This window comes from Zonotrichia leucophrys, chromosome 3 (assembly GCF_028769735.1).
Source record: "Zonotrichia leucophrys gambelii isolate GWCS_2022_RI chromosome 3, RI_Zleu_2.0, whole genome shotgun sequence".
NCBI lineage: Eukaryota > Metazoa > Chordata > Aves > Passeriformes > Passerellidae > Zonotrichia > Zonotrichia leucophrys.
In genome coordinates this window covers 106,618,237-106,633,849 of record NC_088172.1, presented here as the reverse complement: position 1 = coordinate 106,633,849, position 15,613 = coordinate 106,618,237, and the positions used below count along the sequence as shown (strand labels likewise).

The following is a 15,613-nucleotide window of genomic DNA, read 5'->3' as shown; positions in this document are numbered from 1 at the left end:
TATTTGCCTTCAGTGTTTCCCAATCTCATTCTTGACTCCACAATTATAGTAATGACTTCAATTTCAGTTTTTATTGGCCAAAGATTTAAACTTAATGCTGCCTTTTCAACCTTAACTTTTTCTTCTTTAGGCAACTGTATTATACTGAGCTTCAGGATTCTCCTTAGCCTTGTCCATGGACTGACTGAGCTATTCTGAATTAACCTTCCTCCACAGAGGCACACAAATGACACTTGATACAGGAAATTCTGTTCAAACCCCAAAATGGGGTAGCTGCAAGTTTAGTAAAGCCCAGTCTCATAAAGGGAGGCACTGGGAAGTTTTTATAGAAGGTATTTGCAGCAGTCCTGCCTGTGGTATATGGAGACATGTAGATGGTAGCTGTAGTACTTAGCTTTGACAGCTCTTGAAAATCGTGGAGCAAATAGTAGATTTTACTAAATATAACAAAAAATAGCTACTACTCCTTTTATTGAATTGCACAAAACTGATACATAGAATAATGGATGTTTGGTGTCAACTCCCTAGCAAATAGAAGTGTCGTAGTCTGGGGTATTTTTGTTTATATAATTCCCTATTGTTTCTAAAATTTATCTTGGCAAAGCTTCTTTGAATAAACCTGCATCCAAGTTATACAACCCACTTCTTCACTCCTTAAAACCTCATGTAATACCAAAACACACATTAAGGGACTGGAAGTTTTACCTGTGTTGTCAGCATTCCTGCTTCTGGGGATTTAAATCTAGTGTAAGGGATTACATCATTGTGTCTCGTGCTTCTGACAGTTTTGCATTATTACAAATGGCACACAGAGCTGAGACATTTACAAATAGATGCAGAATATCTTTAGACCACACAGGTGCAAAAGGCAGCCCAGTGACTCCTGGTGGAGGTGACAGAGCAGTCTGAGAGCATCCTTAGGTCAGTGTCTCAGGGACAGTGGCCATATCTCTGAGGCTGCCCCTTGGCTACTGGGGAAGTAAGAGGGGAAATGGGAACTATTTTACTTCTGAGGCTACACAAAGAGTAATGTCCTTGCCCTCATGTCATTTTCCCAAATTTCTGCTGGGGTTCACACTCCTTTTAAAGAGGAAAACTAAGCTGGTTGAGTGGAATTCGTGCAGTTTAGCAATAAGAAGAAGATGCAGAGTGCCTAAAGTAAAAATAGCAGCTCCTACATCTCCTCCTCTCTTGGGTGGTTGGTTGTTAATTGCTGCCCTGAGATGCGTAAAATGTCTCTGTTTCAGCCGGTGCAACTGAGGAACGAGTCTGGACTCTTCAGTTTTCGGTGTTGAGGTTGTTTATTAATTCTTTTCTATAAAATTTTCTTTCTGCCCAGCCATGGTTTGCTCAGCAGGGCAGCCACAGGCACTCTCACCTCCCCCAAGACAGTGTTGTCCTTTTATACTACAAACTACATATAACATGTTTACTCTTAATTCCCAATACCTATCACCTGTGTTAGACAGTGCATTTCTATTCTAAACCAATCTCAAAGTGCCAACATCACTGCAGAAAATGGAGAACAAGAACAAGAAGAAGAAAGGCTAGACACACTCAAGTTCCTCCATCTTGTCCCCATAACCCCCATACCAAAAATCCTAAAATTTACATTTTCACCTTGTGATAATTTTATTATTACACTATTCTAACCTCTGTGACTTTCAGGTTCTCATACAAAGCTGGCAATTTGCTCCAGGGGTCAAAATCAAATCCCCAGGTGTTCTGGGCAGCATGCCAGGGTCTCTGAGCCCCCCAGCGGGGTCCTTGGCAACTCTGGACACCCAGAGGGATGCACTGAGTTCGGACACTTCTCCAGCTGAACAATTTCTTGTGATTAGTTACAAATCAATCAGTATGCAGTGCCTGTAGAGACTGCATCTCCAGAATAGTCATAGAATTTGTCTTTATAAGCAGGGAGGGCCTGCAGGAGCTGAGCTCTGGGCACCCACTGTGCACCCCTGGCTCAGCTGTGAACCCTTGTCTGGTGCCTTGGAGCACAAACCAAGTTATCACCAAAGCTAAGGATGCTACAGCAGCAACACTGCAAATAATGATAAATAATTATGTCAGTTTACCAAAAGTAATACATTTTATTACCTGAAAATTCTTAACTGAAAACTCAAATTGCTAATAAATGAGTAAAATTAATAGGAAATAAGATTACTTGATAAATGCAACTTGCAGAGACCGTTTGCTTCTGTCCCTTTGTTTCAAATAGAGTTGTTCTCAGACAACAGAAGTTAAGACAGACTGTAAACTGATTTTCCATATTGAATGAGGTACCCCTTTTCATTGCTGTTGAAGAAGGTAAGGAAAAGCATCATGTAATCCTTCAGACTTAAAGGAGAGCTTGTGTAGAGGGGTAGAAGATGTACTGTAAACACATGGTTCACTAATTTCAAAGTAAAACTAATTTAAATTAGTTAATCAAATATAAAACAATATATATTTTAAAATCAGAACACCATGTTCTATTGATCATAACTGTACCTAAGTAGCCAATGTGAACTATACTTGCAGATTGTCAGCTTTGCTAAGCAGAATGCCTATGGGGAAAAAAAGAAATGTACTTCACCAATATTTTTTTTTGAGAATTCTGTGATTTCAATGAATTTGTATGTATGAAAATGCATCTTGAGCATCACATGTGTCAGGGAGACCAAACTAAAAGACATCAGTTATCTCTATCAAGAGCTGTATTAGAGATAGAGTTAAGGCTCTGTCCTATTCTCATAGCAAAGCACCATTTGTCTCAATCTTCAATTTTGTGGAATGAACTTCATGTGGAGCTGATTGAGCTACAACTCTCATGCTCTCAGGTGGGAGCCTGTGTGCTCCTACCCCAGGAGGTAAATCTGTATTGGAGGAAGTGGCCAAAGCTGGAAAAAATTAATTTGAGCATTTAGAGAGGATTCAGAAAATGAGCTGTAGCCCAGCACTTGGTAAGGTGTGCTGGCAGAGCTGGTGAACCTCTGCACCTTAATTAAAGAAACATGGTAGCCATGATCCACATGATATTTCTACAGGCTGAAAAACAGCTCTCTGGTTCTAGTCCATTATATGAATGTATTTTAGATGATAACCCTTGTTTTGAATCAGTCATTTTTCAAACAAGCCAAATGTATTTACATTCAAAAAATATGTGTTGAACTAGTATGCAAATACTAATTGTCTTTTTCCCTATACTATTTCCCTTTAAGAAATGAGGACAACAGATTTATAATCTCCTTATGGAAAATAGGCTACTTGATACATGCATTAGTAAGCAAAACAAAGATCTATCAAAATAAGTGATTTGGTTTAAAAAAATAGCAATACTGATACAATTAAAAGGCAAGGGCTTCATTGTTCAGCAAATTTTTGGCGTCTAGGTAGAGCCTAATTGCAAAAGTACAGACTTGGAAAGTATCTCTGCAGATGGAAGGCAGCAATTTTTAGAGCAACATTGTGCATGACAGGCTATCACATACACATTCACAAATCATTTGGATGGAGTTTTGGGAAGTCAAATTGTAAAGACCTTTAATTTTAACCTTATTACTGGAATTACAGCAACAGTTACTTTAATTATTTTCTCAGAAATGTTGCAGTAAGTGCTTCTGAGTAAAATGCTGGCTTTGCATCTCTGATGCCATGTTGGTCACAGCTGCTCCTGCTCAAAGGGGAATGGGTTTTCAGTACTTAGGGGATTAATAAGGGAAGACAACCATCCTAGTTAATTAGCCCTGACATGTAAACTTCCTGAGAGCATGCTGATGATAATATGAAAGTCATTAGAGGGTGCAGAGATGCAATACAAAGCAAAAGTTGTGGGATCACTCAGTATTGATTGCAATATGGTCTCTGCACTGCTTTTTCAGTAAGGAGAGAGAGCAGTATGGAGGGGCTCAACAACACTGCAAAAGTTGATGGGCTCTTTTTGGGCCATTTAACAGGACAAAATGCTTTTCAGTTGACAAAATTATTATGACTACAGGTAGAACAAAGTGTTTTCAATGAGCTTAAATATTAGCTGGATTTTAGTTCACAAGAATATTTACTTAGCATTTAATGCACATAAGTTCCAAACCCAAGTTACAGCAGTGCCATGTCATGCTTATGTGTTTGCTAAATACTTCTAGAGGCCTTGAGAGCTATTTTTTTCCCCAGAGAACTCTTTAAGACCCCTAAGTCAGAGATGAGGTAGATACCAGTCCCCCTTTGCACAGGGATGAGTGCAAGCATTACCAAAACCTTCAGTATTACACCTACTGTAGCTGAATACTGTGCAGTCACTGCAATTTACCGTGCTGGAATTACTCCTTAGCTTTCTCCTGGGGGATTAATATCTGTTACAGCCACATCCTGATTGCCTGTGCAAAGTGCTTTTGGGATAACAACTCCCTGTCATCCTTCATAGCAAAGAACAGATCAAAGGCAGTGCCTCTTGACATGCATCCACTTGTGCGCTATTCCGTCAACACTCTTGTGTTCGCTGTCACTCAGCGCTCCATCCTGCTCCAGAAAACTAAGGAACTTAATAATAGTATAGACATTTTCTGCCAAAATACTGTGAAGAAATATGAATCTTCTAAGCTTTAAAATGCCTGTTCTTCTGCAGGTTTTTTTTCCAAATAATTTCCCTGATCACACCACACTCTGGAGTTTTACCTCGTAAATTTTTTTATCTTTGAGCATACTTGGGCTTCTCTCCAAATCTTTATGAAAAGCTTTCTCTATAAAAACATTTTGTGCCCAAAAATGTCCAGAGTTTCATGACTCATGTGTGCAAGTGCTTTGTTAGGCTTTCGGGGACACTTTATGAGGACTACAATTTAGAAAACCAAACAGCCATCAATGTTTTTCTCTGCATTTCCTCATTGTTTAATTTTTCAAAAGCTGCCATAGGACCACAAAGAGACAAGAGAGGAAGGAATCCTTTTCAAAAGGCTGCAAATTTCACCTTCCAGTCAAGTCCACAACCTGGTTCATTAGGCTACTTCTCCATGCAGGTGTGCTCAGAAAAGCTGGCAGTGGCACTGTTCTTTGGCTGGGTTGCTGAATTAATTCTTAGAAAGGGCAGGTAACATACCGCTGCTGGCTAAACTGGACTTGTCCTGGCCTCTGAGGGCTTTGGGATGAGTGTGGGGCATGAGGCATGCAGTCACTTTCAGGGGAGAGAGAGAGAAACCTGCTCAGAGGCAGGGCTTCAGAAGCATCTTTTAAAATATAAGTAAATGTTAAGATCACAGCATTACTGCTTTGTGGACATTTCCCCATCACACCTCCACCATCTCCCTTTCCTGGGGCACATCACTGTCAGGACTGAGCTCTGAGGTGCACTGGGGCAACAGGCTTGTATCTCAGCAGGGGGATTGTGCTAAAATCAGTGGCAACTGGGAAATCCAGGTGGAGATGGCTGGCTCATTTGGCTGGGTGTGAGAAAAGAGGAGTGAGAGTCAGCAGGATAAAATCAGCATACAGGTGTGTAAGTGGCCATCTCTGCTTTCTTGGAGCTGAGTGAGATTATTCTCTGTGGTTGGGAAAATCCACTGAAATGCATTTCTGCGATGTGCTTAAGCTGCTGCAGTGGTGCATGTGGTTGTCACCTGCCATCTGAGGAGAGGTAAGTGGTCTTGAGTGCAGGGCAAAGTCTGCAGGCTCCCTGCACCTTATATCTCCACAGGGGTTTGTTCTTCTGAGAATTAGGGCAGGTTTAGCCTTATGTTCCAGCTGGTATTTCATCTCTGTAAGCATATGGAGGAATGACACAATTTTGTCCAAAATACAATGGTGCTTGTGGTGAGGATGCAAAACTGGAATTGCTCTTCTGGAAATCCCATAGAGAAATGATGCTCATACAAGCATTGTGGGGATTACTTGGCTCCCTGTGTCTTTCCTGCTGCCTTCCTTATTTCCTTCTTTGAACACATCTGGCAGTAGAGACAGTCATCAATGGAAACTTCATTATGTTCATTTGCAGCTTTTATGCGCTCACCACTAGACTATACAATTAGCAACAGGGAAAAAAAGACATACTGACATAAATTATCATTTTATTGGGAGGAATAAGTGCCTCACAGATTATGCTTCTTTGATTTAGAGTGTATTGAATAGAAAATGTTTTTTTATGTACACGGGGTATGCTGTAAAACATCCTACAGATGTGAAAGTTTAAATACAAATCCTTACTTAAATGTCAAAGGGGAAATCATAGCACTTATATAGAAAACAAAAGTAGAGTTTCTTAAAAAGTTGTGGGTTTATTTTGGGAGAAAAAAGTCTCCTCTCCTGATATGTCTTGGACATCCTTTAATTGTTTAAACCTACTACTACAAGCTGAAGAGGGTGGTGTTGTGCTGTGTTGAGTTGGAATGTTCTGTTTCCCTCTATTCTGTGATGGTTCTGCTCCAACTCCTCCCTCCTTCCCAGGTATTGTCAGTTATCCCAACTCCACCCTGGTTGTCTTGGTGACCAAATGCATCCTCCCCCAACCCCTCCTGGTGCCCTGCCACTCACTCTCCACCCCCTCCTTTATTTCTAGAAGCTTCCAGCCGGAGAGCTGAATGATTGGCTCAGGGACCAGGGCCCCTCCTTCCAATTGTTCCTATTGGGGTTTTCTTCATGCCAGTCCCCTGGATCCCACTCTACACCGTGTCCTCATTGGTACAGAGACTGACTCGTCCCTTGTACCCTCACCCTTTAAAAACCTGCTGTAAGCCCGCCCTTCTTGTCTTCTGTTGGGTTCCCTGCGTTTGATTAGAACTGGGATTCGCCACAGTTGGAGTTCGCCCTCTTATTCCGCTGGTTGCAGCTTTGTCAGCCTCGTCCTGCACCAGGACATGTCCCCAGTTATAACGCTGGGGATGGCCTGAGGCGCTTGTGAGGAATGAAATCCTGGAGATGAGAGCTCTTTTTCAGAGTTGCTGTTAATGAAGTTGATAAGGTCTTAATTTGAAGTGTTGGTCTGTTGTTAAATATTGAATGTTAGAGTTCTAGGACTTGCCTTTAGTTGCTGTTGCTAAATGTTGCTATTTTACCCTGTATTTGTATCTCTCCTCATCATACCCTGTATTTGTACCCTGTGTTAGTCTGTTGTTGAACCTGGAAGGTTAGAATTCTAAGACTTGCCTTTTGTTTCCGCTGTTAGATGTTACTATTTTACCTTGTATTTGTATCTCTCCCGGTCATACTCTGTATTTGTTCCCCTTTCCGTCCTGCCCAGGATTTGTATCCATTCCCATCGGAACCACTTCCCCAGGTCCCCTGCTCCCAGGAGGCCTTGCACCCGGACTGAATTCAAATGAGAGGCTGTGGGAACTATATGAACCCTCTCAAAACAACAAACCAGCACATAAACTTTGACTTGAACCCACCAGAACCACACTAAGTCACCCACTCTTGACCAGAGCCGGATCCCGTCCTGGGATAGTACCCAGCTTGGACAGTACCCAGCTTAGAGGATACCCCTGGACTATGGGCCAATGTCGCCTTCCCCAGGACTCTGGTGAGGACGGAAGCCCCAGCTGTGCCGAAAGACAAAGCTGCACTCCTCATCCTCAGCGTCATCCAGAGGGAGCAGCGGCGGTGTGCCGACCCCTCGGGTTCCCCACCCAGAGCTGTCTTTAATAAAGGCCTTTTTGAAGGAGCTGCTCTCCTGGCCCTGTTTATTACAGTGCTGACCTGAAGCCCCACTATCGGGTTATGCTGCTGTGATGTCCTTCCAGCCTGACCGCTGCAGGGTGGCACAAGTGAAAGGCCAAGGAAGTACACTTCTAATGTGTGATTCCTGGAGAAAAATTGAGATTCTTAACACTGCAGCAAACGTTCGCTCCCTCTGCTGCCTTTTCCTAGAAAAGGCAATCTGAAATTTTGCAGGTGAAGAAACAACAGACAAATAAAAGCCCCTAAAATCATCTGTGATAGCAAAGCAGTAACAAAATGAGTGGGGTTTGTTTTCGTGTTTTGTTTTAGTGGGCTGGGAAACATGGTTTTCTTTGTAGAACAATCAACGCTTTGGGTTCAGCAGATTTAGTTTGTATCCTAAATGATACATGAACACACAGGTACTATCTCTCTGTGGGTTATTACCGCAGAATTTTTCTGTGACATTCATTTAAATGAGGCAGCTGGAGCTAATCCAGCTTTGTTAGAGTGGAGTTTGTCCACAAGTTGTTTCCCTTGCATTCGGCTCAAACCAGCTTCTTTTTACATTGACTATCTTAATGGATGGAGCCTGCTTTTAAATTGTACCTCCATTCATCACAAGCCTCTCAGAAAACTAATTGCTTTTTGGAGTTGCCTTAAAAATGGAAGGAGCAAAGAGAACTGGATTGCTACCTTTTCTCTGCTCAGCTACCTCACCAGGGTCAGGGAAGGTGAGGTTGGGAGGCTGTATTGTGGCCAAGCCTGTCCCTGAACGGCCTCTGGAGTGCACTCAGCCTGCACAAGGGCTTCTTCAGCCCAGCCCGGTGGCACCAATGCAGACGAGCTCTGGTTGACTGTCAGTCAGGGTAACAGAAATGAGCTCTGTGCCAGAGCACCCCGCAATTTGTGCTGTTTTGCTTATCAGAGGAGAAATCTCAAAAATTGCTCATTTTGGAAGACAAGAATGCAGACAAACAGCAGCCTCTGCTGGGGAGAAACTTCCTGTGCTTTTTGCAAGTGCTGTCAGTATCAGTGGGGAAGCCAGAAAAAAAAAAACCCAACTTAATTGGAAAGACATGGATTTGGCAGAGGTTGTGGTAGTGTATGCAAGCTTCAGGCTTGGGGATGAGCCAGATGAGCTTAGAGTGTGTCTTCTGGTGCCAAAGTAAGCAATGGAGGCAACACTGCTCTAGGCTGGGGTGCTTAAGTTGTGATCACAAACCTTTGGGGGAAGCTACTGAGGTGAACAGAATTGTGCTGATAGGTGGCAGATCTGTGAGCTGCCCCTGCACAGCTTTCCCAGACAGATGTTCCTGTTCTGATTCTTCTCTTCCTCTTGGAGATGCTTTCTCTGCCTCTCTGAGAGAGGTGTGGCAGAGCCTGCTGAGGAAAGACAGGGAGAAAAAATCAACTGTGCACTAGCAAAATCATATCACGGAAAGAATGATCACTCTGGTGTTTGTGTCTTGAGGCAGCTGGTCTGAGTTCTGCTCTTGTCCAGCACCATATTTATCATGCTGTACAGTGCATTGACAAGCACTAAAATGTGCTGACTGCTGAAATTAAAGGAAATCCCCAACAGAGTAAATCTGAATGAAAGGGGGATGCTTTATATAAATATTATGGGAAATATTTTAATGGCTCCTGCAGTGAGGAAAAAATGATTCTTTTCCAAAGGGAGAAATGTTTTGAGAGAATTTCCACAGTCATCTGGCATTCCAAGTACTTCAGTTTGGAAAATCAAAGCCTCTTATATGCTTTCTTACCCTGCTTTTGTTCTGCTTACCAGCTCTGTTGACTGAATGATATGTACATCAGCTGTAATGCATTAATTCCCAAGCCCAGCTCTGGGCTTTACTGTGAAAAGAAAATTATAACATCTACTGAGTTGTTATTAGAGAACTTTGGCATCTGCAGTATGGCTCTTGTAGAGTGAGTGCTACCCTCATGGCCAGGTAAACGGGATATTTCTCATCAAAACCTGCCTCATTAGGATTTGTACACTGTGAATTACAGCAGGGAGGCAGGAGATTCTTTTTTGCAGCTGCTGCTGTGGCAGTCCTAAGGCATTCAGTATTCCAGCTAGCTCTGCTCTTCCCTGGCAGCTCCTACCCCTTCAGAATGGGACAGGGAAAGATAAAACCCCTTCTGCTGGTCTTGTCTGGCCCAACCCAGGGCTCCCCTCTTGTAAGGTCACAGAGGTGGGTGTTCAGTGCTCACCTATGCCTGACCTGTTTAAAACCTGTTTAGGTTTAGTGTTCTGGGGTCTTTTTCCTCTCCTTTGGACCTGGAGAACAACTGTATGTTAATCCCTTTGAGCCAGCCTTCTCTGTAAAAGGAAATTGCTGAAAGAGAGACATTTTATGCTTTCAGCCCACTCCCACAGCTGTGGTTTTTTGCATTTATTGCTCGTACCAGAAGCTGTCACCTTATGGTGTGTGGTACCTTCAAGCAGAGAAGCAGCTCCAGCTGGATCCTTGGCACTGATGCCAGAACAGAACAAATTCCCCCAGTTTTTGTTTTATGTTGTTTTGATGTCTATCTTTTCAAACAAACAAACAGTCACAGGGCAATTGCACTTCTTCTCTAAGGCCTGGGAGATCTTACCTGTACATTTCATATTAGAGCTAGTACTTGACATGTACAGAGCTGTCTAACCAACAACAACAAAATTATACATTGAATTAAAAATAAAGATACAAACAAGGCAGCTGAGCAGACCTGAAATTTCACAAGGCAAGTACCTTGCTATGTAATCTGGAGAAATAAAGCAGTGCACAATAAAGAGACTTAGGGTATATTAAATATTTTCCTGAGAACCTGAGCAAACCAAGTGATGACCAGAGAATGAGATGCAGGAGCAGAGATTTCCAGACCTGTGGTCTCCTCACCATGTCACTGCAGGTGTGGCTCACCAAACCCACTTTTCAGAAGGGATTGGCATGTTCTGGAAGCTGCTGAAGCTGCACTTAAAACATTTCAATCCTTTTCAGGGAAGCAGGGGCTTGTCCTCGCTGCTGACCTGTGACCTGGCTGCCAAGGCCTTGCTGAGAGCCACTGAATAGCAGACAGGGATGAGATGGAGTAATTACAGTGCATGAATGGGGAAAATAAAGATGGACCCCTTTCTTCTTTTATCTCAAACAGAGGAGCTAATTTAGGGAACCTTTCCAACAAAGGCTCACAGTGACCCAAATCCTTCCCCCTTTGACTCGCTGGGGACAAAGCCAGGCTCAGAAGCAATGGGTTAGATGGACACTTCGGAGGCACGGGGTGATGAGTGTGGCTGGACCCTGGCACGGGCCTGGGAAGCTCAGCTGGGGCTCAGGGTGACCCCAAGAGCCCCTGTGGCTCCTGGGACCTGCCAGAGTCTCTCTGCAGCGAGAGGAAACCAATTGAGAGAGACTCTTGACCTTCTTTATTCTTCCAGCAGCCCTTTCTTCTTGTATCCTGTCACTTCACTGAGGCTTTGTGCTGGTAGTGTTCCAGGAAATGGATGATTTTGTTTTGATTTTGAGTGAGTATAGCATGTCCCTGTGTGACTCATGAGGGTGACAAGGCTTTTCTGGTAACTGCTTGTAGCTCTTAGCTGCAAGCTAATAAATACCTTGTGCTACTGAGGGGCTCAGGATCTGCACTGATTGGTGCTTTTTCTTCCATTGCCTTCCCTGCTCCTGTGGTGTCTGAGTCTTGCTGCAGTGCTTCAAATCCATGTAAAAAGAGGCAGGTGGGCTGTTTTCACTGAAAAAATTCACCTGAAAATCAGCCCTAATCCCTGCTGTGGAAAACACTGTCAGTGCTGTTGATTTGAAAAACTTCTTGTTTGTAGAGAAAAATACCTGTTTTAAACCTCAGAAATAGATCAGCTATTGTCATTCCCAGTCCCAAAAACCTACCAGTTGCCAGAGTGCTCAGAAAATATTCATCCTGCAGAAAAATTGTGAAGAACCCTAGGCCTACCTTTGCCACTTTGTCAAGCTGAAGGGCAGGCAATCATGAGCAGACAAAAGAAGGGAGGTTTTACACCACTACCTGTAGAGATGATGCTGTCTGGTCAAACAGCTGGAACTTCAGTCCCTCCCTTGCTGTTTCTGGGAAGCTATATGAGGTTTCTAGGAAGAAGATTTTACCTTCCCATTTGTGGTTCATGGCCTTCATCCAGCAGGACTGTGGTGACTCTTGAGCAGAGCACAGCCCCCAGAGGATGCTCTGCAGAGGTGGCTGTAACTCACCAGAGCTGGCTCAAGGTGAAATACTCTCAAACTCTCTTGTTTTGGGCAGTGGGGTGTGCTGACCCAGCTAGACACCAGATGCCCACCAAAGCTGCTCTATTTACCCTTTCTTCAGCTGGACAGGGGAGGGAAAATGTAATAAAAGATTCATTAGAGAATAAGGACAGGGAGATAAAGACAGAGAGACATCAATCTCCAGTCACTGTCATAGGGAAAACAGACTTGACTTGGGGAAATTAGCATAATTTATTACCAATCAAATCAGAGTAGGGTAATGAGAAACAAAATCTAAAAATAATTTCTCCACTTCTTCCCGCCACCCCTTCTTTCTGGACTTATTCCCAAAGTCTCTCTCTTTCCTGCCAGCAGTGCAGGGGATTGGACATTGTGGATTGTGGTAGGCTCATCACAGGTAGGATATCTCTGCTTCTCCTTTTTCCTCAGGGAGAGGACTCCCCACACTCTTCTCCTGCTCCAGAGTGGTGTCCCTCTCATGGAAGACATTCCTTCATAAACTTCTCCTGTGGAGTGAGTCCTTCCCATGGGCTGCAGTTGTTCATGAGCTGCTCCAGTGTGGGTCCCTTCCATGGGGTGCAGCCCTTCAGGAACAGAGTGGTCCAGTGTGGGTCCATCATGGGGCCACAGGTCCTGCCAGAAGCCTGCTCCAGTGTGGGATTCTCATGGGGTCACAGCATCCTCTGGGCATCCACCTGCCACCCCATGGACCTCCATGAGCTGGAGGGGCACAGCTGCCCCTGCCTCCACACCCCAAACCTTGCCAGCAAACCCAATATGGGCAGGGGAACAAGGCTGTACCTTTTAGCATTCAGGTCAGTTCAGGGCCATCACTTCTTCATGAGTCATCAGGAGAAACAGCCCCAATCCCTGGTCTGAAAATGGAGCATTACTGAAACAGATGGAAGGGCACCTGAGCCTATTGCTGCTCTTTGAAGCTCCCTGATTCACTGTCCCCAAACTTCAGGAGCTGCCACTAATCCTATTTTGTCCAGATTCTTTGGTCAGAGTGTCTAGCAAACCTTCTCCTCTTTTTTCCCTTTCTTTTCTTTCTTTTTTTTTTTAATCACCTGGTGCTGAAACCATATGTCTGTTCCTGCAGTTCTTTAGCTTTAATTCCCCCTGGCTTTTGCTGACAGACAAACAGATCTTAGGGCTCAGGGACTGCTGGTGTGGTGCTTGTGCCTGTCCCTTCACCCTCCCACACCGCAGCAGCCGAGCAGAGGGGCTCTGTGGGGGCAGCCTCTGCTCCTCTCTGCACAGCTTTGTGCAAGACAGCTGCTTTTCAGAAACTCTCAGGCTTGAAACTCCAGAGAAGTTACGGTTCAGCAGGCTTGACTGTGACTTTTTGTCACAGCTGTCAGGGTAGGTCAAGGAGAGATGAAAGAAACAGGGGCTGAATGGAAAGGAACTTGCTGGGCTTCAAGCCCCCACCCTTGCTGTGCTGCCTTGGGGGAGAAACGGCATTGCTGCTTTCTTTCATAGGCAACTCCCAAAATACTTCAAAATTCTACTTATTATACATCATTCTAGTAACTTTCAGCCAGTATTTCCCAAAATGTCTGATTAGTCTGATTGCCTCAAATATTTTGGGTGCTCCAACTGAAGTGGATTTGGTTGTTGTGGTTTATTATTATTTTGTTTGATTTGGTTTTGGTGGGGCAGTTTTAGCTAATTGCTTTAAAGAGTCCAGCGCATGATAATCCAGCACATTTCTAAAAGGGAAAGAAGACAAAAGAACCAGTTCTCTAGGACACTGAAGACCAACACTGGCAGCTCAATTAGGCTGATTTTAAAGCCAGAGCTGATATGCTATCCCAGCATATCCTTACTTCATTATGAATGAGGCAAGTTGCAGGTTTCTTAAAATAATGATAAAGGAGAAGGCAATTCTACATTATATATATATATATATATATATATACTGGGTCTTGTCTATAATTTTAAAATTAAAGAAAGAGGGTTGAATTTCCTTATTGGTGCACACAGGACTTTTCACTACCATGGACAAAGAGCTGGAAGTTGAAGCCAGTGGAACTGGAAAATGAGGCACTACTTGTTAGCAGCAGGTGATTAAAACAAGCTGTCATGGAGCAGACCATCTCTTTTTTTCTCAAAAGCATTCAGGCCTGACCTGAAGCCCTATTAGAAAATATGCTTAAAGCACCCAAGCAAACATGGCTCCAGCTAAAGCTGAGTGCTAAAATTCAATGCCCTGTAGCTGCCTTGAATGTAATAGCCTGGGAGATCCAGCAGGTCAAACTAGATAAACAACTGGTGCTTCCTGGCCTGGAATCCTGGATTATTTGGAAGTAAATGGGTTGTAAGCATCTAAACCTGGATGGATACCTAAGCTCAGGGCTTGTCATTCTTTCTGCCTGGTTTGCCTTCTCCTGGCTGGAGAACATTAGAAACACCACCAGTGTTTCTTCTTTCTTCCATCTTTGTTGGTTTAGGAACTGTTTGGCTGCTCCAGCCCTGAATATCTGGGCTAAGAGCTGTGCAGCAAGTGATGCCCAGGGCCAAATATTGAACAGCCAGCAAACAAAAATCGACCAGCTGCCTGTTAACTGAGCACCAGCAGCCTGAAAAGGTGCCTGGGGCTCGATGGCAGCTACTCAGCAATCATCCAGTGGCCAATGACTGCAAAAATAATAACTGGTGCAAAGCAACATGCTCTTGAGGGGACTGCTCATCCCAGAGGTCAGCACCATTGCAGGCAGCAGACAACACTGGAAACAGCACAGCACACTGCCAAAATGGTGTTTACATTAATTAATTGGGACATCACCTGAATTACACTAATAACAGGAGAATTCCCGTCACATATTCATCCACAGAATGAATTCCCTCCTGTCCACCAAAGAGTGTCCTCCTGGGCAAGTATACAGGAGGTGTGAGGGCTAATTATGTAAACAACTGAAAGTACATGAAATTACTTGCATCTTGGGTATTTTTGTTATTGGAGAAAAGTTGACTGGTGTTGAGGGAAGGAGATAGGTATGCTGAGTCTACCATAAATTAGGAGTAGTTTTGAAATGAATAGCTTGTGTAAATGTAATGGCTTGTGGGAGCTCTTGCTTCCAACAGATTGCAAGAAAAATGCAATTCTTTCAAAAATGACCACATTTGTTTTGGCACTTAGGGTTACAGAAAGGCTGGAGATAGCTTGGAAGCATCATCCCAGGACCCACTGAGCAGGGAAGAAAATAAACAAACTATTTTTATTGTTATTTCAAAAGTCTTCTGTGGTTTTATGTTAATTGACTAAATTAGAAGTTTCAACCCAAAGATTTTTTTCTTGTTGGCACACAGCAATGTTGTTGTAATGCTGTGTGGCAGTGATCACTTCTCTGCAGGGTTAGGAAGGGGGGCCTTGCCTTGCAGCAGTGGGTTTAGGTGCTGATGATGATCTGCCTTTGCCTAATGCACAAGACAAGGCTTCCTGTCTGTAACATAAAGAGAACAGCTCTAAACTGTCCTGGGGAAAGGAAAAAGATGCTGACTTTTAGTGGCTCTGGGAAGGAAGGCTGCTCATTTGGGAGATGAGGTGGGGAGAATTAGGTGCTGCTCTTCTTGCAGGTGCTTTGGTCTCAGTCAACATTAGACACTGCTGGAGAGGTTTTTTCATTTCACTTGTTCCAAGGATTTCCCACATCTGTGGGAGCATGGCCAGAGCTGCTCAGTGCTCCCTGAGATGGCTTCCTCCTGCCTGTGTCACCTTGCAGGGTGTTCCA

At 43.8% G+C, this 15,613-nt stretch overlaps 1 long non-coding RNA gene across 1 annotated transcript; it reads left to right on the top strand.

Moving 5' to 3' along the window:
* Positions 1-5,451: 5,451 nt before the first annotated feature.
* Positions 5,452-7,630, top strand: LOC135445066 (uncharacterized). Its single transcript, XR_010439459.1, has 2 exons — positions 5,452-5,608; positions 7,208-7,630. It is a non-coding gene; the product is annotated as an uncharacterized LOC135445066 (long non-coding RNA).
* Positions 7,631-15,613: the final 7,983 nt, after the last annotated feature.